The sequence below is a fragment of the Cyanistes caeruleus genome, chromosome 3, assembly GCF_971803275.1.
Source record: "Cyanistes caeruleus chromosome 3, bCyaCae1.hap1.1, whole genome shotgun sequence".
NCBI classification, from domain to species: Eukaryota; Metazoa; Chordata; class Aves; order Passeriformes; family Paridae; genus Cyanistes; species Cyanistes caeruleus.
This window is the reverse complement of record NC_141703.1, coordinates 24,102,362-24,127,140: the sequence shown is the minus strand read 5'-3', so window position 1 is coordinate 24,127,140 and position 24,779 is coordinate 24,102,362. Positions and strand designations below refer to the sequence as shown.

The following is a 24,779-nucleotide window of genomic DNA, read 5'->3' as shown; positions in this document are numbered from 1 at the left end:
GAAATTTTCTTGACCAAGGTGTTCAGGAGAGAGTTAGCAGGAAATTACAATAATACTAATTAAGTTTTTAACTAGTAAAAAAAATAAATGATGGATTTTGAAATTGGGTTTTGTGTGATTTTTAACTAATATCTATAGTGTCCTCCTTTCTTTACCCAGGGATGTAAACAATGAATGAAATTGATCCATCATATTTCCTCCTAAACAAAAAGCATGATTTCTCAGTTTGCACTGAGAAACAGTCGGGTTTTTTTCCTCCCAAGGTCTAAAGAGCATGTTTGAAACAGTTTTCTATCTGTTACTAGTACTTTGTCCTTTTTCCCTTTCCCATAACTCACATTTGACCCTGAATCAGGTTCCAAGAACAATTTGTACTGTTGTACGAAATCAGTAGGAAAGTTTTATTACTTGTTTTCCTTTCTGCTTTATTTCCTTGTTCCTTACTGTGCTGCGGATCTGTGATTTTTATTTTTATTTAATTTTAATTGGGAGGTTAGTAACCAACTTGTAAATTGTCTTGTTGGTTCATTTTCTACTTAGTCAAAGGCAAATTCAAACTATAGGTTGTGAGGAAAATTCAGAATATAGCTTCTTAGGAAAATTTCTTTGTGGAGGTAACAAAAAGGACTTCTTTCATTACTCCTGGGTAGGAGAAGGATGTTTGGAAGAAATGAGTGCAGGGGATTTTTCTTCCTTTGAAGCTTTGTTCCACTCTCTGCATCCCTAAACAATACTCTGCTATGGAAGACAGGCTTTACTGCTGGTTTATGAAGGACCTGTTCCCACCTGCACAGAGCATCACCTCTCCTACAGGGTAAGATACATTTCAGATATGCCTGAGCTGAAACTAAGTCATAATTCTGGCAGTCACTGTGAGTAGTCATCACTTCTGGGTGTTCATCCTTGCACAAAGTTGGGCTCAAAGACACTTAAAATGGGATAAAGGAAAATCTTGGTCTTTAAGAGTTTGAAGGAGTTTTGCTGCTGACTTAACTGAAGTCAAAATTTCACCCTGAATATATTTACCCTGTTGAATGTCCTACATTCCACTGTCAAGTAGATTTCCTGTCTTTCTCTAGTGGCTAATGTCCCAAGGACTTGTAGATCCCTTCAGAAAAAGAAACTGGAATTTAAATAATTTTGAGTTTGCCTTGGAGTCTTTTCATTCAGATTCATGACTCTGCACTCATGCATTGGAAATGCAAGAGATTAATCTGATTTTAAATGACAGGTGAGCATCTTCAGGCATATGGTACATCTCTATCTATGCAGGAATTCTGCAAATGCATCTTTCCTACATAATTAACAGATTTCAATTCAGTGACACAGTGATAATAATTCATTCTAGAGTTCAGATACGTACTTGATTGACTTGAATTTAAATACGTTAAGATAATAATAATAATAATAAATTCTATAATTCAGGCATTGTAAGAGCTTAAAGGCAAGTGTCAGTTTGTTCCACACCTCTTAGTAGATTAGTTTTCTAATATATCTCCTTTATAATGAAATTGCAGTGGCGAGGCTGTAATTTGGGTTATCTGCCAAATGTTCTTATGCCTATTTACATTTTAAGCTTCAACTGGAAGTGACACATATTAGGTATTTCCAAAAGACACACCAGATTTATACAGCACACAGAGAGAATGAGATACTTTTAATTTAAGATGGAGACTCTTGCTGATCATGGGTTTTTCCCTGACACACTTCTTTTAATAAGTTTGAATTGATTAGGTAGAATTTGAAAATACAAAATCTCCTGCCACACTGCTTAATGATCTAACCCCCGATTAATAAAAAGAAAACACACCAATATTTCTTTTTTTCCTCTCAAGGGAGACATGTGAACAGGGTTGGATTGTGTCTCAGATGATTTTGGTGCTTAGTTGAATGATCTCCAGTCTTTGAGAAGGTGTCGGTCATCACCACACTGATGGCCCCTCTAGACACATGGAACATTTCAAGCATCTGAAGAAGCTGTTACCAGCAAATGTGGATGTTCCTAGCTCTTGTCATCAGTGCATGATGTGTCACTATATGGGCCATCAAAATGTAATGTTCTTACTTGTTTTTTTGGCTAAATCTGCAAATTTATGCTCCACGTTTCCTGCAACATAACTGGCAAAGGACAGCTCTTCTGCTTATGTATAACTGGCTGGTTTTGTCATCTTGTGCAACCAAAAATAAAGGGGTGCTTCTGGTGTGCCTGCTCCTGGTGGCAACTCTGGAGGTTGGTTCTGTGCCACCAGCTGCTGCTGAACACGGTGCTGGTACTGACCACAGCCAGGATTCCCAGAGCCACCACCTCTCCTTTGGAATGCCAGGACAGGCCTCCATAAAATGTAACAGCAAGCTGAGCTGTTGCCATGGCTCTACCTTGCCCCTTACCCTCCCTTTACCATCCTCTTTACTACTCCTCACTACTCCCAGGGCATCTTTTGCAAGTCTGTGTTGTTCTCTTTTGATGTGGTGGGCACCCTTTGATAAATTGGAGGACTGATGAGCAAGTGCTTTTTGGAAAGTCTTTATTTCATTGAAAAAGGTAAAGGATGAATACACCACTGAGGTGGAGAAAACCTTGAGAGTATAAAAACACATCATGACAAGAATGTTTGATAAAGGTGTCAAAATTTGGTGTGTGGTTTTTTCAGACTTCATGCATTTTGTCAGTTTTGAGTCTGAATAGTCAAAACCATAAAGAGAAAAGAAATCCTATTAATTATTCGCATTCATGACAGGAAATGATGGGATTTTTATATATGATCCTTATATATGATTCTAGGTCTGGAATCTTAGTGAGGACTGTTTTCCTCACTTAGTGGGTCTTAGAGTTGCACTTTTAACCTTCCAGTATGACCCTTAATATTTTGTGAAAGAAGTTTGGTCATAGAAACCTTGATTATAAAACAAACTGCCATTGTGAAAAGCTAGGTATTTTCTTCAGAATGATGAATAAATAGTCTGCTCCTGATTTTACTGATGTTGGGGGAAATGTGGAGAAACTTTAGTGAGGCCATGAAACTACATTTATATTCATTCAAACTGAGGGAGAGATCAGAATTAATAATATACTTTTCTATTTTAGATAAGACTGTCAATATTGTCAATATTTATTGCAGTTGTATTACTTAAAGAATTGTGCCTTGATCTCCTATCTTTAGTGATTAGTCCAATGAGCTTAATTAAATCAAAGAAAGCTTTTTAGCATTATGTTTACTAAAAATAGATCTGATTCTTACAGCCTCAGACAGATTAAACTACTTCAGGTGGTGAAAGGACAGATTTCTCTGGCACAATGTTGTTATTGAGAGATTTCTCTCTGAAACTAAACTTACATGCAGAGGAAAAAGTAGATATTTATTCTGTGCTGCTCAGAGCCTTAAAAGAAATCTCTATTGTCACCTCCCTCTGTTTTCAGTTTTCTGTTGGGTTATTTTCTACCCTCCCACCACCTACAACACAAAAAGGATTAGCACCAAATAGTCTTTATCTCCCAAAACTGTTAATAGATGATAGTTTTGTTCTGCTTGCCTTTCTTCTGATTGCATGTCAGAAAATGATTGCAATTGTTTCATCATTCACATATTTTTGCACAGTAGATCATACAGTCAAATTAAGCAATTTTCCTGTATAATTTTATCCTTGCTTTAGATTTTTAAAAATCCTTTTCTTAAGCTTTTCTGAAAAACAGCAGTGTCTATAATGTTAGAGCTGAAAGCATTATCTTTCTCACTGCAGCAATTAAGCTGCTCTGTGATTAGCAGCAGGTTATGCAATAGAATAAAAGATGTCTACTGTTTTGCCTTTTCTCTAAGGGCTGGTGAAGTTACCTTTTATGCCATCAAAGACAGGAGTACCTTAGCACCTAGTAACAAATATAGATTTGTGGTCTTAGGGAAAATACAATTGCTGCAAATACAACTTTTTGCACTAACTAATGTGTGTGTAATTGGTGTTTTGCACTAATGTGTGGGAAACTTACTACTTAGTCTAAAGCTTTTGGAAATGAAAATATTTTTAATGGAAAATACTTTTTGATAGCTCCTCTATATAAATACCTATTACTAATATGCTAGCTCTGCTGTGAAGCAAAATAATCAATCAGAAGCTAGATGAAACATAAATAGAAGAAAACAGGTAGAGCACTGTTACATGTGTAATATTAGTGAACTAGAACTTAGACTCTCAGACATGTAAGTGATTAAGTCCTATTAGTTTCAGTAGGAATCAGGCATTCAAAGACATTTTTAAAATGTGGCATTGTGCAGATACTGTAAGGAGTACAAAGGACATGCAAGAAATGAATATTTAACACAAAATTTTTACTTTGACACATTTATTCCTTTGACACATTTATTTATTTTTTAGCAGTGTTGGGCTAAACCTTGGAAGAGGTAAACATCAGTCCAGGAACTGAATTTAATTTTTAAAATACATTCTTAAGTAAACACTCAAGAAGACGTCTGAGATCATCAGCTCCAAGCATTAAGCCAGCATTGCCCAGTCCACCACTGAGCCATGTCCCCAGGTGCCACATCTATATGGCATTTGAGTACCTGGATCTCCTCCTTCTTTTAGATCAAGGGGTGAAAAGGTGGCATCAATGGCCTTGCACTGCTGTCACCAGAGTGAAATCTGTCCAGCTGTGTCACTGTCACTTCTTACTCTGACATGCTGTCCTCCTCCTCCTCTTTCATCTCTAACCCCTGATCTGTCCCTCTAGCTAAATGTTTGCAGGTTAGGCAGGCAATGAATGAGGTAGCATTTGCTCTCTAACACTCTGTGATCTGATTCCACAAATAGTTTCCCAGGCACAGAGTCCAGCTAAGATCAATGAGATCATTCACATAAGCAAATAAAGATCTGTAGGATCAGGCCCTTGATCGTCTCATCTCTTTCTCTTGGGGCTAATGTCCTTTCCCAACACCACCATAACAACTCTCCTTGGCATCTCTTATTGTTTTTCTGCCAGTTTGCCCATTCTTTTATTTCATCCCTTAACTTTCTTGAAAGCCCCATCTGTCCTTTTACCAAATCCTCCAAAGATGAGGGTTTTTAAACAGTGAAAACTAAAATTATTTTAAATGGTTGATTTCTCTTATGCTTAATTTCTGGGACACAATTTCTTCTCTGAAGCCTGATGTGTTAGTACATGCTTTCTCCAGAGGGTTTCTATCCTGCAATGTTTAGCTCCCATGATTGTTGTGCCACAGAAAAATACTATTATCACTGAAAAATCACTTCTCTATTTCTGAACATTTGTACACACCAAGAGCATATTTTTTACAGAGGATTGCATCAGGTGATGTCAGAGCTTTAATGAGAAAAATTTCTTATTGGGAAATATGGAGAAAACACAGAAGACCCTAGGGCTGCTTCATTTGAACTCAATAGAGATTTGGCCACTGACTTCAGTGGGAACAGATCTGGGTCCCAAGGTTACAACTACAAGGCCCCAGAGGGGCTGATTTGCACAAACACTCCTTATTAAAAGAAATAATAAATTCCCCAAAGCATTATGGAGAAGAGCATATGAATGCTTAAATGCTTCCCCCTGTGCCATCAGTACCTTTATGATTTGTTTCCCCCACTGAGTCCTTTTTATGGTGAGCTGGGCGAAGGAGAGACTTCCTACCTAGACAGGACATAGAGGTATCCAATTCACCCTGACATCTTTTTATAGGAAAATAAGAAGAGCTGCTTCCCTGACCAGACCATCACATTTTCAGGCTACTACCCCATCCTTCCTCCTGGTATTTTCTCTGACATCTCCTGTGTGGTGCCCTTTGCCCTTGTGAATGGAGATGTGATTCGATGCTATGAATGCCAATCCAATGGGGCTAAATACCATGACAGAAAAAAAAGAAATTCATCAGTTATAAGCCACAGGCTTTGGAAACTTACCTAAATCCAGTCCTGCCACTTACCCTAATGTATTATATTTTATTCTGTTGCATTTTCCTTGAATGGCTAAGTAAGCCTGTATGATGGCATAATTTGTTTCTGGCAAAATATTGGCTACACGGCTTGTCCTTCAGTATGCTGAAGTAAAAGGTACAAAAACTGTGAACTAACTCCTCCTGGGCTTACAATCATTATATTCTCAATGGGCATGTTGACAAAAATCTTAATGGTTGTGAACCAGCTATTTCTGTGCTCATGGCTATTAGAAAGGCTCCACTGAGAAGCCAAAGGAGTTTATAATGGTCATGAACCAGCTATTTCTGAGTTCATGGCTGTTACAGATTCCAGAGAAATGCTGGTGAAGTTTATCACATTCATGAGCTGAGTGTTTCTGTCTCACAGTGCCTATAAACTCTGCTGAGAAAGTGAAAGGGTTTGTAATGGTCACACATGAGCTATTTGTAGGCTCAGTACTATTACTAACTCAGATGGGAAGCCAAAAGTTCACAAAGTGGTATTTCTTTCGCCTCTGGCAAACTCCATGTAGAAACTGATAAAACTACTAATGTTTCTCAGAAAACCACACTCCAATTCACAATAACATCTCTCAGAGTACTACAGTGGTGCAAAGTCTCTGCTCTGCTCAGAGCCACTGTGGCAACTTGCCAGGACCCCGAGGGCTGCAACTCATTTATATATGCATTTACATAAATTTACATGAATTTTGTGTCAATTTGTATTCCATCAATGTTGCGATGAAACTTATACTGAAGAGAATAAATAACATATAGCTAACACCAGTACTGCTTTTCTTTTTTATTTTACTTATTTCACCCTCATTCTCTTTGCATCTTTCTAATACTTGTCCTGGAGCTGAATTGACTTCCAGTCTTGACAAGAATCTGTTTTGTAGAGTAAAGAAAAATCCTGTTTCATCTATGTTCAATGGCAGGGAAGCAGAGGGTTGTGGCTTTGGCAAATTGCTTATGCTGCACACTTAGCAATCTCCCCAACCACCAGTGGCTAATATACATATTAAAGAGGGCAGTGCTAGCATAGTCCCTTGCTGACCTCCACATGTGAGGCCTTCAGAATATTCATGAGATTTTAAACATACACATTAAAAAATCCTGAAAATCAGAAGTAATAGGCTTTTTTTTTTTTTTTTTTTTTTTTTTTTTATGAAAATTACTGCTAAGGCAGAATTTTAGAGATAAAAATAACTCAGTGGACTGAATTAGTAATCTAATAGTAATAGTCCCCTTTGTGACAGGATCCATTAGTATTTAATGAATTTTGATGTCTTTATGCACCTTTGCTTTCTCTTAAGGATGCACAGTTTGTATAATGTCTTTTTATTCTTCAGTGTTGCTTTCAAGAAAGGTCACTCTGACTTCATAGAATGATCTGTATGAACCACAACCTCATATTCTGCTTTCTGCCATCCTCACAAAAACACTAGCTTTGAAAAGAGCAGAGTCCCCCACTTGTTGCTTGAGGGCATGACAATATTTTAAAGTGGAGACAGATTTAAATCTTGTGTAGTTTTGCCAAGGTCAGGAATCAACAAATTGTCTTAAAGACTCAAGATCTTCCTGCAATTACCTAGCAAGAAATGGCTCATAAGACTTACTTGAGAAGCCTTGCTGGAGTAGGAGAAATCATCAGCAGAGGCTACAGCTAACCCCAGACAGCTTCAGTGCTTGTCAGTGCTGAAAGTGAAGTTTATGTCAGCTGTTTAAAACCTATTTTTAGAGTGCTCTCAGCTCTCTGCTGCTACATTCCAGTTAGAATGATGCTTGTGCTGGTGGACAGCTACAGCAATGAAAGCATTTTTTTCACAGAATTGCTCATTTGAATGACCAGGCATTCACATCGGGTCCTGTATCAGCAGAGAGCTTGCAATATACTGCACTCACCAGAACTGGAAGCTTCAAAATTCACATTTTAAATTACAGAGAAAAAACATTAAACATACTGGGCAAGAATTTACTGGGTGGAACCAAAACTTCTTTAGTCCAGGACCTTGTCTGGTAGTGTTGAAGTCTGTCAAATCTCTTCTTTTTCATTGTAAGCCAAGAAGAATAGTGACCAGGCACAAGAAAAAGGAAAGTGATGTGGTTACTGTATTGCGAGGTTTCCTGTGTTTGGTGTCTGATTGCCTGGAAATCTTTGGAATAAAGACTGCCTGGTATCAGCTAGTGCTATCAGCATCCTGATGGATTTTTATTTCATGGCTTTATTTGCTTTTTGAACCCATTCACAGCTCTGTCCTCCCAGTTTTATAAGGAATAATGAAGAAACACTTGTTTCCTTTCTTTGAGGAGTCTGCAGGAGTGAAACACGAAGCAAGGCCAGAGAGCCTTTAAGCCATTTGGACATATATGAGTCCATGGGACCAGACAGGAAGCACCCAAGGGCACTGTGGAGCTCTTTGGTGTCATCACAAGGTCCCTCTCTGTCATCTTTGAGAAATTATAGCAGTTGGGGGAGGATCCTGGTGACTGGAAAATCTGTCCTTGTAGATATTCAAAGCTCAGAGATTTGGACTGGATGATCTGCAGCAATCCCTTCCTACGTCTGGGATTCTGTAATTGTGTGTCTGTACAGAGGTGTGACTTCAGGAGTCTGCCAGCTTTTCAAAACGCTTCATAGTGCTCCTCTGATTCATTGCCTGGGTAAAAGAAAGTCTACAGCCAGACAAGTTGAATTGTTTAATTGTGAATTACATGAACACTAGCATTAAATGGAACATCTAGATAAGTTGATATGTAGTGTTAGAGCTTTGTGTAGATACATTGTTATGTTTAAATGACATCTTGTTCTTCATGAGCTCAAAATGATTTGCAGACATTAAATGGGTGTCCCAGACATTCTGTGGGGACAGGAGGTGTCCTCTTTGCAGTGACAGCAGTCAAGGAGAAGCACCATGTGGCTGTGTGGCCGAGACAGGGCTGCAGAAGTAGGCAGATAGGGAGGGTCAGCAGGGAGAGAGCAGGAGGAAAAGGCAAACACTTGTCTTATGTGATTCTGTGCCATCTGCAAGCCATGGTAGGGTCTTTTGCTACATCTTTGCACATGCTGTGCTTGCATCTTTGAGGGACAAATGAGAAGGAGGGGTAACAGGCCTCTTCTGCTTCCTCTCTTCCCAACCACCAGCAGAGGCTTGTAGGCTGCCAAGGAACAGAGACAGCACATCTTGTGTGTGTCTGCTGCTGGAGGTGCCTGCTTGTGGCACAGGGACATTGTGCCTCCTGCATGTGTAATGCCCTCCAGAGCTCCAGCTGAGTCACTCGTATGGCCACTGCTCTTGGCTGGCCTTTTCTCCCAAACCCTTCGGGTGATGAGCTGGCCCCGTTCTGAAAGAGACCCCTCATTTCAGTGCTGCACAGGGAAAGAGAAGATTGGATTAGTCAGTCGAATGATCAGACATCCACAGTGCAATGTTAAGCAATGTAAGTGTTGATTAAATGTTGCAAAATTCAGCTTAGATAAAACCTTTAACAAAAAGTAACCGCTGAGCCTGGGAGAAATAAGGGTTTTATTTTTGTGTTGTCTGAAGATTACACTGAATTGAATGCCTTGAAAAAAAATAATCATGGATTTGGCTTCCTGTTGGAGATTGCTGCTTAAAACACAATATTTCTTCACAGTTCTGCTTTGCAATCCATACAAAAAATTTCATTCAAACAAGGAAATGCATGGAAAAAGAGTTGATTGCTATAAAAAGAACAAATGTGGGATGCTCTCAGGTAGGTGAGGGTCACTGGGTACTGAAGGTACAGTTTTGACATGTGGGTCCAGACAGATTTTTCTGTTGGAGAAGAGATATTTTAAGAACAGATCTTTGCTGGAGCTCTCTGGAAATCTTCAGCTGGCTCAGTAGCTCATGGCTAGAGCAGAACTGCAGCTCTTTGCTGAGTGTGGAGCTCTGGGGAGAGAAACAAGCTCCCCTGCAGCTCCAGGCAGTGTCACAGGGAGGCTGACACAGGACAGGCATAAAATGAAGTGGAAAGGGTCTCCCACTTTCCAGGCTGACATGCTGTTCAAAGGCTGAAGGGTCTGGCTACTGCAGGGTGGGGAACAGAGAGTGAGAGTGAACTGGGAGACACCAGGATTGGTCACTCAGAGCAACATTTGAGTGATTTGATCTAAGTTACCTTTGCTGAATGGCATTTCATTTATCACATTATGGCTTGAAATCTAGGTCTATATCTTGATAACAGCCAGAGCAGTTTGGATCTTACATAACTCCTCTAAAACCAAAACCTGTTGTATTTCTTTACAGATCATATACAGAAATGATCAAATCATTGCTGAAGCATGAAAAGCTAAACTAGAAATGTAATTCCCAGGAGAATTGTGTCTAGATTCCCCTCTAATCTCAGTTTTTGGTATGTGGAGTTTGTCACTTTCCCTATGTCTAACACAGGTTAAGAGTTGCTGTATGGGAACAACTCTCACTACAAGCTGTGTGTGTATTATCTGAGACAAACTGGTCCTGTGCAATGCAAAACAGATAAAAGTGTCAGGGATCTCAGGCTGGACTGAGGCACCATTTCTGTATTTTCACTTGGCTGATTTATCACAGTCTCTTGTGGACTATGACTGACCACAAACTCAGGGGCCATGTTCTGATGAGGGGTGGGGATATACCCACTAAAAGGCAGAAGATGGGACTTTGTGCAAGGTGGAGAGAAATGATTTTGCATGGATCAGATAGTAGTGACTACCATAAAACACATCACAGCATATACAGAGGTGTCTCTATCAGTTACAGAAGTCTGTCAGTTCAAGGTCTGCATTTAAATGGAGCTGATCATAAAAATAAGACTAATGTGATAAAAAAAAATAGTAAGGAAAACATTTATAGTAAGAAACATGAAAATACAGTAAATAATATTTTTATTCCTTCAAAGACAACAAAAATATATTCATCCACTGTCATGCCAAGAAATCACTTGATTGTGATGGGAAATAAGGACTCGATTTCTAGTTTTGTGTATAGCTAGAATTATGCATCTTTTTGTGACAAGGCTTTATGCACTGCAAACACTATATTAGTGTTCTTTTGGATAAAAAAAACTCCCTTGAAAGTTTTTTGTTTTGTGGATTTTTAAACTTGTTTGTTTGGGGTTTCTTTTTGAATAACACACTGTTTAGATGGTGGATTTTGCATTCATGTATTTGCTCTTCAGTTATCTTTCCAAAATGGGAATACATAAGTCAAAAAATGGTTGGTTTGTTTGTTTTTTGCTTGCTGTTGTTACTTGATTTTGTTTTGCTTTGTTATCTTAATTTTTTAAAAAAATTAATTGCAGATTACTTCTTTTCCCCTGTAAAAAACCTGTATGCTTTCTCTAACAATAATTTATGGTCTTTAGTGTTTTACAGGATAGAGCCCTCTTGGCAAAAGGCAACAATCAGGATAGCTCTCTACAGTTCATTACTGATAGTGCAATGAAGTGCTCTGTTTATTTTAGACCTCACATCACACTTGTCTCTAAAGTATCTCAGCAGCTCGATCTTTGAACTTATCTCTCTGTGAAAAGCAGGATTGCTTCTTCTTGTACATGTACTAGTGCTTTATCCAGGGTAGCTTGTGATGTGTCAAGATATGGAATTTCTATTGCTTCCCCTAGGAGAATTTTACCCCAGCCAGTCTCCCTGGCAAGTGGTTATTGCCTGAGATTCGGGCTGACTGATTTCAAACTGATACTCTGAATTGTTTATTCACTATTAAAAAGCTTTTCTGGAAATCTCCTGTATGCAAACTGAATGCAAAAATTCATTTATTGGGTCAAAAAATGCATCTTAAGCAGCATGTTGTGTTGAATGCCCCAACAACATTACTAGGTCAGGGGAGTGTGGAAATTCAATGAGTGGTGACTCACATGCCCCTGAGCTCCCATTCTGTCAGCAGTTTCCATTCTTCTGCTTAGCTGATGTAAACAATGAATCTATACTGGGTTACCAAAGGAGAATTTGGCACTGCAGTGTTTTTGTCTTCCTTGATTTAATATTAATTTTTGTTTGTTTTCTTCCTCTTTTCTTAGATCTTCCGTTGTGGCGAAAACCCAGGAAGCAGCTACCCATCAGAAACTTCCAGGGAGGACAGCTGCTATTTTACTTAGTCTGAGGCACATGAGCACAAGAAATACAAACACTGAGGATTAGGGAATCAGAGATTGCCTCCCACATCCAAGATACAAGAACAGGATCCCAGTTCTACCCCAAGGGAACACATGAATAAGTAGCATCTCCCGTTTGTTACTAAGAAAAGAACTGTGGGCAGCTGAGGATCAGAGACTTAGGGAGCACTGAGTCCCTTCTCCTGCCCCAGGTAGCTCTGGAGCAGCCTCACTGTCTGCCTTGCCCCTGTGGAAGGTCAGAAGCAGCAAATAATATCTTCTGGCCTTGCCTGTGGTTCTGGACATAGAGAAATTAAAATAAAAACTGGTAAGCATGCTGTATTGTTCTGCATGTTTGAGCATATTCAAATGAGAATATTGCAGTCCTGGCAGCACTGCTAAGAAGAGATCAGAGAGGATTACTAAGTATTTTGACATAATAATAGCTAATCAGCTGGGCAGACTCAGACTGACCTGATCAGTAGTAAAGGTAATGGGATTGCTCTTAAACTAAATAAATAAGTAAGTAATGAAAGAAAGAAAAAGGAAGAATGAAAGAAGGAAGGAAAGAAAGATAAAGAAAGTTACTCATGTGGCCCATAAAGAAGACATCAGGCTTTGGGAATATATGATAATACCACTCACCAAAGAGATTATTTTTTTAGAAAATTCACTAATTGTTTCCCTGTAAAATCTGAGGAATGTGGGGATCAAACTTGGGAAGTTTTTGTAATTAATATATGCTCATGACCAAATAAATCCAGTGATGAGAAAGTCCTGTGCAGCAAACTGGTTTCAGTCTGCGCTTTTAATGCTTGAGCAAAGCAGGAGGTGTGTGTCAAATATTTGTATTGATCACCAGAACTGAAAATAATCTGGGTGGTCAGCCCCAGTGCTGGCAAGATTCATTGTCACTCTTCAATGCTGTTGACAGGTGTTATTGATTGTAGTTCATATTGTTGATGTGTTTTTCTGAAACAGTTAATTTTAGCACAGTGGGACAGAATGTCTTGCTATACGTGGGACAGTCAGAATGAATGGCTTCATGGAATTTTTAATTACTTTCTGTTTTATTCTCATCAATTAATAAAGGCAGGGGTAACTTTGCTTCTGTCAGAAGACACTTTCAGTGTTGTTTGAAGAGGATGACTACAAAAAAGCCAATTAAAATGTATACTTTTTGAAGAAGGTTCTCCTCATGAGAATATAGACTTTTTTCCCTCCTTGCCCTTCCACAGGGAACAAAATCTCTTTAGTGGTGCACTGCATGGGGCATTCCCTTTGTGATCTGAATGCACTGTAGCTTCTTAGAGATGCATTCCTGCATCCTCGTGCAAGTGAAAGCGTGCTGATGTTTTCATCGTACTGCCCAGAAGCTCTAAGCTGACAGCATTGATATTCTCAGTTATTTTTACTATGCTTATACTTTGTCACTATGGGAAAACATCTTACTTTTTGGTACCTCTATGCCACTGCTGCCTCTTCCCGTTAATTTTGTATCTGAGCATCTTACGATCTTCAGTATTTGGAGGCTCAAAACACTCCAGCAAAGTGCCACCATCCCTGGCAGAGAACTGAAGCCCAGGCTCTGGCAGCCAAAGTGCATGTCTTTCTAAGTGTGCTTGTCCTACTGAATTGCTAGGGTGCTTCCTGCCCCAGTTCTGGCCTAAATCAGCTGGCACTCCTCCACTCACTGCAAACAGCTTGGGAGCTTTGTGAGCACAATCAGTTATAGCCACTTGATCTGGATGCCAGAGTACAGCTCCTGGCATCTTTAATTCCTTACTAGAGACATGGTGTCCTGTCACATCCCTCAGACCTCTGCTCACACAAGGATTCAGGTTGCTGCTGATGTAAAGGAGTGCTTGGGTAAGTAAATCTAGTTTAAAGGTGTGACTGCTGGCATAAATTGGGAGATAACTACTGGCACTTGTGACAATCACTAGTGCCATGATGGTGTCTACAGAATATAAAAGTAATGTAATAAAATTGCTAATACAAAGTCACCTAGGCTACAAAACCTTGTTACTACACTTCTTGCCCTGAGGAAATGCAAATAAATGTCCTCCTGCTTACTGAGTTACCTACAGACAGAGCAGGCTGTGGCAATACAGATAAATGGCAGATGCATTTCAGTAATGATTTTGTTCATGCATATGATCCTGCCAAAGAAGAGTGCAGACAAATACCTTCTAAAGCAAATAAGAAAACAAGAGGGTTAGGTTGCTATGATTTAGTGTGTTTTCTCCAGAACAAAGAGACTTTCTGGAGCTTCAGTGGGGTATCATTTAGACTCCTAAGCTCTCTGGTGGCAATTTGCAGTAGGGGCTTGGCTTGTGTTCATAAAAGTGATTAAGTGGAACGGAAGATATCAGCAGTATAGTATAAACCTCTTGTGAATAAGATCCAATAAAGCATTTTAGTCCTACTGTGCTGACTTAGTTATGAAGTCCAATATTATTCACAGGGTTTAGTCTTCATAAACTGCCTGTCCTTAGCACAGAGGTTCATTAAAGAGGGATAGCATTAACACTCTACTTTGCAGCTGATCCACATAAATAAAATGTAAACAAAGTATAACTAGCCAGAGCTTATTTTCTCAGCTGTATTCTGGTGATTTTTAATTTTGGAGAAAATTGAACTGAACAGGGAGATTACTAAGGTATTTTTTATGTGAAATCTATCAAGGTATTTATTAAGACAAAATAAAGTATATGTTCTTTTCTAAAGTTCTGAACTCTCATCTTTCTTAGTTGTTCTACACTTATATGAAGCTTTTTCAATGTTGATAAACACAATAAATCTCAAAATTACTTAAACCATTATTATAATAATTCTTTCATTTTTGCAGATGGGGTGATTGATGAAGATAGGTGCAAAGTGGACTTAAATTAGACAATCTGTTGGTGATGAATTCCATGTTCTCAGGGTTTGGTCTGTTTTCTTAATGATAATAGTATCAATACTAATTGAAAATACACCAATTCAACAAACTGAACTCTCCAATTCACAAAAAAGGAATTAAAGAAATTGTTTTCAAGTTCCAAGCTCTATCTCCCCCTACTCCAAACTCTCATTGAAATCTTCCCCCCTCAAAATGGAGTTTGACAGCTCCCACATATATCCTTCCACTTGCTTTGTTGGGACTACTTCACAGGCTCTCTGTGGGAGCCAAAAAACTGTTTTTTTTAAATATAGCCATTCCTCTTGGTAATTTACTGTATTTACTGATATAGGTTCCTGCTGGGTCTTAGCTCATGCACTATAAAGATATCTCGTGTAGGGATGCGAGGAGCAAGCTGTGCTGGGACAGGCCTTGGGGTCTGAGATGTTCCCTGCCCTGTCTCTGGCATGAGTCAGTACCTGGTGATGAGGGGAGGGTATAAGAACAAGCAGAGTGGGATGAACACTCCTTAGCTTTACACCTTCTCAAGGCAGTGCCCAAAGGTGCTGGCTTACCTCTTGGCAACCCACAAAAGGTTTTCCTTCTTCAGGGCTGCAAAAGAATAATTTAGAAAAATTTAGCTTTAAAGTTATGTATGTTTTTGTCTTTCCACCATCCAGCAACAGCCAAAAGGCCCATAATTTAATTATGTGCCTCATGAAAGAACTCCAGAAAAACAAAAAAAACCACACCTTCACTTGTTTGGAAGAAAATCAGTATTACAACAATATAACAACTCATACAACAACTCTTCAATCCTCCCTGACACCCTTGTCTCCTAAGGCTCCTGTCATACTCTTCTGCTCTCTTCCCAGAATGAGAAACCACAGACAACTTATTTCCCTGTTGTAGAGCAGCCTTTCCACACCCTTGCCAGTCCCTGTCTTCCTTCTGCCAGCTTTTCCTGGGGTACTTCTTCATTTTTCAGAAGGATGGCTTGGAATTTCATGGAACTTCCAAAATGCAGTGAAGTCATGGATTTATGTTATTGAGAATGGAGGACATAGGAATTTTTCATAGGTAGAGATCAATATTCAGGTGCAGATTTACCTGAGGACATGCCTGCAACCCCTTTCTGATGTTTTCTGATATTTTCCTTGTGTCAAATAACGTGGATAATGAATCAAAGACACAGCTGTCTGGATCTGGCCCCAGTAGAGCTCATTTGATAAGTCTGTGCTGACATTTCCTAAAGGAGGGCAAACTGCTCTTGCTGCTGACCCTGGTCAAAGATTTCTGGTAAAATAACATGAACCCAGCAGAGATGGTAATTCACCCTATTTTTGCCTTCCACCAGGGTGGATTTTCTCCCCCATGCCTTCAAAAGCCTAGCCAAAGCAGGAGCTTTTGAAAGACAACTAAGGGAACAGACTTTGGGCTACCTGGTCCTGTTATAACAAAGTCTGCCCTGCACTGACTGGAGGCAACCCCTGCAAGGAAGCTGCATGTGAACCAGTTTTATCCAGTGCAGCCACAGGTGCACAGAATCCACATGGCTCCCATTTTTTTTGGAAAACCTGGCAGAACTGGGATCATTAGCTGTTTGTTTTTTTCATATTACATTGTCTGATGTTGTTAGATAGTAGTGTGTTTCTAAACATGTGTCCGTGAAATCTCTGAGTCTCACAAAGTCACCGTTTTTGGAAGGAGCTTTTTCTTTGCCTTCTGGGGATGACTTTTGCAGTGTATCAAGAAGCATGAAATATTGAAAAGGCAGAAAGAAATATGCCATTGCTGATCTCACTATTGCATTAACTCTCCAAGAAAGTGCTCTAATTCAACTGTGTAGTTTTAAATTATATTTACTGATATTTCCTGATACATATTTCATTATTCTAAAAGCTTCAAAAATATGAATAGAGTATTCTGTGACTAAGGAATCAAGAGGTGAAATATATGAGAGAAAACACAAAAGAACTGAACAAATCACTTTTTTTCTTTATTGTGATTTACAAAGCAAGCGTATAAGTTGCTTTACTACAGAGGCTGAGCAGCTTCATTCAGCACTTTGATGTGTTCAGGCTAATCTGCTATTCTGCTCTACAAATTTGATGTGATTTCAGAAGCAGATTTAATTCTCAGTTAATTAATGTGGGTGAACATGAATAGCATTTTTTTTCCTGCACCAAGTGAAGTTGCTGAAAATAGGTGTCTCTGCAGGTTGAAGCAAAACACTAAGTGCTTGAAAAAACAGACTAAAGGTGAAAATGCAGCCAGGAGCTAAATCTCTCTGTAGGGTGCTTCTGGGGCTTCTACCATTCTTATTTCCTCCCTGACAGAGCTTTGAAATTCTTAGCAATTTCCAGCTCTTAATGTAAGTAGCATAAAGCTATTAATGTATACTCTGATAAGAAGACCAAAACAAATGTACAAGGGGAATAATTCAGCATGCCTGCTAGAGTGCAAAGTAAGTGCAACTTCACATGTTGGATTTATCAGGACACAGTGAGGTATTTAATAGCAACACATTCCTGCTCTTTGTCTCTCTTATGTGCTTGTTCTCATACACAAATACCTACAAAAGACTCAACATTTCCATTGATCAGCAACCACTTGTGAGAGTGAAATGGCTCTTGGTAATATTTGTAGGGGCCAGGTTACCATGGCCTTCTCCATAGAACAGGATAGATCAGCTCTACAGTTACTGAAAACTTGTGTTGATTTGACATTTTATTTAAATTTACATCTATGTCATTACATCCCGATATTACTCTGTTAGAAAAACAAAAGAAAAAAAAAAAGGACATAGGGAGAAGGATGTGAATAATAGATTCAAAGGGAGAAAACCACAGTCATTTCCCCCATACCATTTACATCTGTTCCTTTTACTGGTTCTGTGTGCCTAGTGCTGGGTCCTGCATTTGGGTCATGTCAATCCCATGATTGGGATCCCCATCATTGCATCCTTGGGGAAAAGTGACTGGAAAGCTGTCTGGCAGAAAAAGACCTGGGGGTGAACATGAGCTGGCAGTGCGGCCAAGAAGGTTAGGTGGCCAAGAAGGCCAGTGGCACCTGTCCTGTATCAGCAATAGAGTGGCCAGCAGGACCAGGGCAGAGATTGTCCCCTGTACTCAGCACTGGGGAGGCCACACCTCAAATCCTGTGTCCAGCTCTGAGCCCTCACTGCAAGAAGGACACTGAGAAGATGGAGAATGTCCAGAGAAGGGCAGCTGAGCTGAGGAAGCAGCTGGAGCACTGGAAGTCCTGTGAGGAGCAACTGAAGGAGTTGGGGTTGCCTCGTCTGGACAAAAGAAGGCTCAGGGGAGACCTTGTCTCTCTTTACAAGTCCCTGAAAGGAGGCTGTAGCAATGTGAGGGTTGGTCTTTTCTCACATGATACAAGCAATTGAGGACAAAGAGAAATGGCCTCAAGCTGCACCAGGGGAGGTTTGGATTGGACATGAGGAAATTTTTTTTTACTGAAAGGTTTGTCAAAACCTCTGGAACAGGCTGATGTTCCAGAAGTTTTGGAGTCACCATTCCTGGAATAATTTAAATATATATATAAATGTATATATATAGATATGGTACTTAGGGACATGGTTTATTGGGGCCTTGGCAGTACTGATCTTAAAGTTATTTTCCAACCTAAATGATTCTATCATTCTGTGATTCTATAGTCTGTATTGTGACAAGAGTTTTTCTACTTTCCCTGCTGCCGGTGTTACACTGCTCCAAATGTTCCTCAATATCTCTTTCAATCAACATCTTTCCTCAGTGTTTTGATTACTTTCCTTGAGCTTTGGCTGCTGTGTATGTTTTCAGAGCCAAGAGGTGCATTCCTTTGAGTGTCCTCCTTCTCACAAGCCAGAAGAGTTTATACAGCCTTGGATGAGGAAACCTGGGATGACAGTAATTGTACTGAAGCTTTCTGGGTGTCCTCCACCTCCAGACAGAAGGCATTAATAGAGCTTCTCTCCTGTTTTAAGCAAGCTGTATAACCACCTGTGGCAGCAATATCTGACACACACAGCTCTACTAGGAGCAGTCAAAAGGACTGAGCATCCATACAATGATCCTGGCTAGACTTGCTCTGACCCCAGGCCTGAGGTGCACTCTTCCACTTTAACATTTGCTACTGCCTTGCCTCAGGGTAATTACAAGGTATATCCCCTTCTAGCTGGCAGGGAGCTGTAAATTGGGAATGGGTAAAAACTCCTGAACCTGACTGTCTTGTGTGGTGACCCTGTTGGTAGAGTTCAGCCCCATCTTTGCTGGGACAAGGAGACTTTGTATGCAGAATGTGCATGGCTTTCATGACAGACTTCATGCAGAAATCAGCGTCTAATCTCACCTGGAGGGAAGAATGATTTTACAGAGTGTGTTCTTTTATTAATTTAGCTCTGTGTTTTTGCACTAGTGGGTAGGAATAATTATTATTTTCTATTCTTTGAATAATACCAGAAATCCTGTCACCCAATTTTATCATGTCCCTTGTTACTCTATAAACATTAGAAGACATGTCTGTCTATAACATGTCTATAAACAGACATGCAACTTGTAACAATTTGGATATATATGTGCAGATAGGTCACTGAACATGCACTACATTGCAGAAGGTAACTTTTAAATTTGTATTCTATTTATCAATGATTTATTAGACTTTTATTATTTTTGTTTGTTTGTTTGTTTGTTTGTTTGTGAATTATGGCAAGTTATAATTCCAAAAATAGATAGCAGTAACGTTTCTCATATATGACACCTGATGTGACCTCATAAATCTTTGTACCTCAGTAGTGATAACAGCTCTCCAGGTGTAAGTCTTCAGACTAGTGGTGGCCTAAGCAAGCAAGAGAAGTGCAAATATTCTTTTTTTCCAGCCTAAGTATCTCTGGAGAAGCCCTTTTGGCTCAGGATTTGTGGGAAGGCTTATAGGCTTCACAATATGTGGGGATGCCCCATGGTGGCATAACTCTCCCTTCTGCCTACAAACTCAAACTGCAATCTCTGCCTCCAAATCCAAACTTTCTCAGTATTTGTGAGGCTGGGATAAAGCCTGGGGTTTGTTTCTGTTTGAGACTTGGAAGTTTTTCATCTTTTCCTTTGAACTCTGCTGACCCCATCGGTTCAAAGTGGACACCTTGAACGTGAAAGCCTTAAAATTCTAATTAAACTGGCTAGAAAAGGAATGTGAAAAATCTCAGCAAGACTGTGAGGCAGAGATTGATAAAACATGGATTTAGTTTGTAATTTAAAAGGCAGGTTCTGTTAGGATTAAAAACTGAACCAAGTTCATGCTCCCTCAGACTTTGTGCTTCCACTTCCTTTAGTTACAAGGATCAAGATAACTGAACAGGACAAAAGAAGATTTATGCAACCCTCATTTAGGTGAACACAAACCCGTTCCTATTTACCTTATTTTCTCAGCATCATGTTGTGGTTTGCTTACAGTTACTTGACCACCCTGGAGGGCAGGCAAGCCATTTCTTTCTTCTGTCAGATGGAGGCAGTCATAAAACTGATTCCTCTCACCCAAACCAGGAATTGCTTTGTTGCACATCCTGGCTCAAGGCAGACTCACCCTACTGTTATAGACCAGCTTGGCTGCACTGCTAAACCCTACACAGATTAAATTACAGATTAAAATCCTGAATGCCTTAGTGGGCCACTGAGGCAGGGTTTCAAGATGTGACCTCAGTTCCCTGTGGGAGACAAGGGGGTGAGGAAGGACAGACTTCATCTCCCCTTTCCTGCTCCAAGGCTCTCACTTTGTGGATGGCAAGAAGCAGACAGAAACACCTGCCCTCAAGCCTTCCAGAGCCTTCTGCCTTGCACACCACCATGGCAGACTGTGGTGGTGTGGAACCACCATGGATGTGGGCAACTATCATTCTGAGAAATAACTCTCAAATTAATGTTTTCATCTGTTTTGGTGGGTAGCCTCAGTGAGCAGGGTTACGATATAAATAAATATATAAATATAATGCCCCATCATTTTCAAAACACGCTTCAGTGTTTAACATGATGTTCAGATTTTCCAGTAACACACATGAAAGTTATCTCTGAATTCATGACTGCTTTCACTTACCAAAGCCACTAAATCTGCATAGTTTACATGAAAAATGTAATCCTCAAAATCCCCTTAGATGAAATCTTAACCCATTGTGATTCCCTCAAGATCTTCCAGAAGGCATTGGACATGCCAGCAACTCAGTCCAGATCACAGAATCACAGAATGGTCTGGGTTGGAAGGGTCTTAAGGATCATCTGGTTCCAAGACCTTTCTGTGGGCAGGGACATCTTCCACTAGACCAGGTTTCTCAGAGTGGCATCATGTATTTTGGACTGGCATCAGTGAATAATCTTATTATGCCATCTGATCTGTAATAACCAAGTGCCACCAAATTGAATTTCCCTCCTCTTTTTCTTTTCTTTCTGTCTTTCCTAAAGACTTGGCTTGGACAAGGAAAAGCTGCATTTTGTTCAAGACTGTAATCTTTGGATCCTGAATTAAGGCAGTTTCTGATTTGCCATGAGAAGCCCTGGGTGGCTGGTGCTTTTGGTCTGCTGAACAGTTTGAAACCCTGGGTCAGTGCTCAGATCTAACACCATTGCATTTGTTCTCTGTTTTCAGAGCATGCTAGTGTTAAGGGCACAGTATTTGCCTCTGCAGACTACATTTAATAGAGACTCAGCACAGAAGTCTTATGTGCTGCAAATTGCTCTAGTCCCCCTCTCTGATGCTATACATTACACTCCTTAGTCTCAAAAGAGTTTGCATTCATCTTACTTGCCTTTTTTTGAAGGAGGCTTGAGACCTCCCAGAAAATTGCATTTTATGTGATTTACCTCCACAAATTCACATTCCACTCTGGCTCTAATTTATTTGCTACAGGATATCAGAAAATCTGAAAGTGCCTACACAAGTCTTCATGACAAAATTGTACAGGGTGGGCAAACAAAGTGCTTGGCATGACTGGGGATTCAGGGTTGAAGAGACTTGGGACTTTAGGAGCCAAAAGGGAGAGACTAATAAATAAGAAGGCATCTGAGACTGTAGCCATGAATCTGCTTCTCTGGGAGAAGGGATGGCCTGGGTTCTTACTGCTGCTCCTGATGCTTTTTAGCTGAAGACATTTGATTAAGAAATGCACATGTGCTGGGAAAGGCTGTGGTGCCTTTGCTTCCTCAATTTTCCCTTCCTTTCTCTTTGCTGGATACCCAGGCTTAGACAGTCTGGATGGAAAATAATTCCCTTGCCCTGTCTCCATGGGACTGGGCAATCTGTAGCCACAGTACAGGGCAGAAATAGGATGCAGTCAATTCCAGATCCCAGTTTAAGAGGTCTAGATCCCATCCCAGACCTGGCTCAAGTGTGAAGGTGACTCAGAGCACCTCTAAGTGAGGTAGGGAAGTCTCACCACTGAACCTCAGTGTCAGTGTGTGAGGAGCATGTTTGGAAGCTTGGTGAAGTTCCTGAAAGCAACTTCTTATTCACTTGCTTCATCTTGCCACAGTGCACATCAAAGTCCTGTTTCCCTGATGAGGTGGCTCCCACCTGGCTTTCCTTCACTTGAGTGCAGACTGGTGTCACTGTGAGGTGGGTATTATTCACTTGCAAGGTCAGGGCACAGCCAAGGCATGTCCCTACACATGGGGACACAGAGGCTCCTCTGTGTCTGGACAATAAAGCTGAATGAAGCTGTCTGGGCAATGAAGCTGCTCATTTACCTTGGAGGAAGACTGTATACCCTCATCAGCTGTGGGAAGTCATAGAATCATAGAATAGTTTAGGTTGGAAGGGACCTTTAAAGACTATCTAGTGTGAGCCCCCTGCAATGAGCAGGGACATCTTCAACTGGATCAGGTTGCTCAGAGCACCTGACCTTGAATGTTTCCAGGAACAGAGCACATGTCATCTCTCTGGGAAACCTGTTCCAGTCTTTCACCACCCTCACTGTAAAAAAGTGTTAGCCTAGAAGGAGTGTGTTCAAGCAGGACAGAGGAATTTGTGCCATTGTCTTCCTGCATTTCATGACACTTTTTTATTTCCTAGGGGCAGGCACCCCACAGAACAGGAGACAGCTGTGTAAGCAACTGAACTCTCAGCTTTCCTCAGCAAGAAATGGAGAGGTTTCCTGCTCTCAGGAAAATATCTGCTTTTGTTTTTCCACATTATTTTAATGTTGGTATCCAAAAAGCAGAGGCTTTTAGTCTGGTTTTACCCTTTCCTGCTAGAAGTCAGCCTCATATTTGCCTATTCTGCCTTGGATCTCACTTTCTCAGCTGCAGTATGGCCCAGCTTTCCATTCTCAAGGAAGGATCAATGTGCCCTGAGTCCTGCTGGAGCCTGGGCACCCAGGAAGGGAAAATCTCAACCTGCCCCAATGCTGAAGAGCATGCCTTGTACAAGAACCAATACCATCTAACGCTTTCATTTAGTACTCTGACTTATTAATTGTCATCATGATCCGATTTTTCCCTCCTACATACTTCACTGACTTGATTAAATGCGATGAGTGGTGGACTGTTTGGAGGGTTCTGTTTAGAAAGAGGCAGAGAAAATTCTTGCTCTTGAAGTCTGGCTTGGAGTGTTTGGTGTCACAAGTGCAGGAAACCTTTCAAAAAACCATCTGATGTAAGATAAGTTGAACAGTATCACCAAGGCATTTTAAATTCAGATCTCATGCTGTTAAGGCTTCATTTTTTACCAGTCAACATTTTAAGCCTGCAAGTAAATACTCATTCCTTGTCCTTTCATTTAAAAAGCAATCAGTGTCTCTGGCCATTGCAAACTTGGTCACCACAAACCAGCATCTCTTAACAATTGTTGTTATCAGATGTTGAGTTTGTAGTCAATTGTTTTGATGATCCTGATTCTACCTCTCCACTGTATGTATATTTAAACTGTGTATTAAATATACATGTATTAAATAACTTTACATCTTGGGTATTACATTAATTCTTAGTGAAAAAAAAAAAAAATTTCCTGTCAAAACTCTAACCACTTCTCTTTTTAGGCGTGCATGAAAGACATGCAGAAAGATATGTACCTGCACTATGGATGAGGCAGAGACACTGGCCTACTTATTTAAAAGGAACAGATCTAAGTGCTAATCTCTGAGGAGGACTCAAAAGTCCCATTGTTCCATTTTACCACCAGTAGCAAGAAGCTGGTGGTTAACAAGGAGAGTCTGAATCTCTCTTTGGTGTTCCTCAGAAGCCCTTGCTGATCCTTCCTTGGCTGAATGGGAAGTTTAAGATGCCAGTGTCCTGCTGTCCAAGGAGCAGGTGAAGCAAGGCCTGGGCAAGGAGCACAGTCGGGCTGCTGGAGCTGCCAAGGCGTGCCCCTCTTAATGTCCTAAAGGCTTCAGCCTAAGGCATTTCCCTAGGAAAAGAAGGATGTGAATGGATGCCTCCTACTTCAAAGTACTTCAAAGTAAGCTGGGTACTGTGCCTGTAACTTAGGAACTTTAAAAAAATCCAGTTAAATAATTTAAGTACTCAGAATTTCTAACTGCTAATCTGGTTGTTGTACAGGTACTTCAACAAAGTTCAAAATCCCTCTTTTTATCCAGTTTTTCAGTCGTGTGAGTGTCTATGCTTGTTCAGACTCCAGAAGAAACTCAAGACTGACCCAAATTATCTGGTGTTTGAAGCACAAAGCTACTAATTTTTAAAACAATGTTATCATTTTGTCATAGTCCCTTCACAGTCTATGGCAAGAAGAGGCATCAATAAATTAAATTTGCATCATATATTGTTTCTGAGGGACATCACAATGCTATTATCATCTTCAAACACTGTAGTTTGTTTGAAAATGATGTTATTTTTCTTTGACTTTCAATTAAAAATGGTGTT

The 24,779-nt window shown here is 40.1% G+C and overlaps 1 long non-coding RNA gene across 1 annotated transcript; it reads left to right on the top strand.

The window, feature by feature from the left end:
- Nucleotides 1-422: 422 nt before the first annotated feature.
- On the top strand, nucleotides 423-14,764 carry LOC147654013 (uncharacterized). Its single transcript, XR_015284251.1, has 2 exons — nucleotides 423-814; nucleotides 11,961-14,764. It is a non-coding gene; the product is annotated as an uncharacterized LOC147654013 (long non-coding RNA).
- The last annotated feature ends 10,015 nt before the right edge of the window (nucleotides 14,765-24,779 follow it).